The sequence below is a fragment of the Pinus tabuliformis genome, chromosome 1_2, assembly GCF_031772625.1.
Source record: "Pinus tabuliformis cultivar Carrire ecotype Pingquan chromosome 1_2, CPIR1, whole genome shotgun sequence".
NCBI lineage: Eukaryota > Viridiplantae > Streptophyta > Pinopsida > Pinales > Pinaceae > Pinus > Pinus tabuliformis.
In genome coordinates, this window is record NC_142298.1 from 642,282,761 (window position 1) to 642,284,396 (window position 1,636).

The 1,636-nt window shown below is 44.9% G+C and overlaps 1 pseudogene; it reads left to right on the plus strand.

Annotated features, from left to right (window-relative positions):
- The first annotated feature begins 621 nt into the window (after nt 1–621).
- On the plus strand, nt 622–1,431 carry LOC149207296 (UDP-glucuronic acid decarboxylase 4 pseudogene; annotated as a pseudogene).
- Nucleotides 1,432–1,636: the final 205 nt, after the last annotated feature.

The following is a 1,636-nucleotide window of genomic DNA, read 5'->3' on the forward strand; positions in this document are numbered from 1 at the left end:
CTCCAATTTCGTAAGATGCATCGCCTTTTTTTTCGGCGTGGGTATTTCACCGTCGAGAAGCGCCAGCCTCTTTCTCTTTGGAAAATCTGTAATTTTTTTGCAGATCGATTTTTCCCGGTGGTGGCGCATTGGAGTTCCTGATCTGTTCGGTGGCAGCAGATCGGATTTGCCCAGTGGTGGCACATTAGAGTTCCTAATCTATTCGGCGGTAGCAGATCGGATTTGCCTGGTGGTAGCGCATTGGAGTTCCTGATCTACTCGGCGACAACAGATCGTATTTGCCCAGTGGTGGTGCATTGGAGTTCCTGATCTACTCGGTGGCAGCAAATCGGATTTACCTCGTGGTGGCGCATTGGAGTTCCTGATCTGTTTGGTGGTAGCAAATCGGATTTTCCCGATGGTGGTGCATTGGAGTTCCTGACCTGTTTGGTGGTAGTAGATCGGATTTTCCCGGTGGTGGCGCATTGGAGTTCCTAATCTGTTTAGTGGTAGTAGATCGGATTTGCCCGGTGGTGGCGCATTGGAGTTCCTGATCTGTTTGGTGGCAGCAGATCGGACTTTCCCAGTGGTGGCTCATTGCAGACTTATTCATTAGAGGATCAGAAATTTTATCAGTCCAATATGAATAACAGTGATGAATACTCTCTTAAGCCAGAAAAGACGTGGTCTATTATCAGGCCAGTAGATTATTTGCTCAGGGAGCAACGGATGCTGTTTATTTTGATAGGAATTGCCATCGCATCGACTTTCTTTATCCTTCAGCCTAGTTTTTTGGCTTCTAATATTAATGAAAATGGAAGGTTTGTGCCTGAAAAACCTCATCGGGTTGTTTATGAGACGCCTGTTTCTCGATTTGCGCAGTATCATTCAGGTTCGATGGTGAATTCGGGGGCTAAAGTGCCACTAGGTTTGAAGAGAAAGTTCCTGCGAGTTGTCGTGACGCATGGAGCTGGCTTTGTTGACAGTCATCTACATGACAGGCTCATGGCAAGGGGCGACAGTGTTATTGTTGTTGACAATTTCTTCACAGGAAGGAAGGAGAATGTTTTGCATCATTTTGGCAATCCGAGGTTTGAACGGATAAGGCATGATGTTGTGGAACCCTTATTGTTGGAGGTTGACCAGATCTACCATTTGGCTTGCCCCGCTTCCCCTGTGCATTACAAACACAATCTTGTGAAGAATATCAAAACTAATGATGTGGGAATCTTGAACATATCCAAACTTGCCAAGCATGTTGGGGAAAATGTTGAGGTTCGGATTGCTCAAATTTTCAATACATATGGTCCGCGAATGTGCCGTGATGATGGTTGGGTTGCAAGTAATTTTGTTGCTCATGCTTGGCACAAGGAGCCTTTGACAGTCTATGGAAATGGGGAACAAACGCGAAGCTTCCAGTTCGTTTCTGATCTGGTTGAAGGCCTTATGTGACTTATGGAGGAAGAACATGTTGGTCCTTTCAATCTTGGGAATCCTGGGGAATTTACAATGTTAGAACTAGAACAAGTTGAAGAAGGAAAGGATGACTCTAACAGTGATTGGGACATTCCATTGCTAATGGAAGAAAACAGTAAGGAAGATGAAGAGCGGGAGTAGAAACAAGAAGAAGAAGTAACAGGAAATGTAATCAATAATG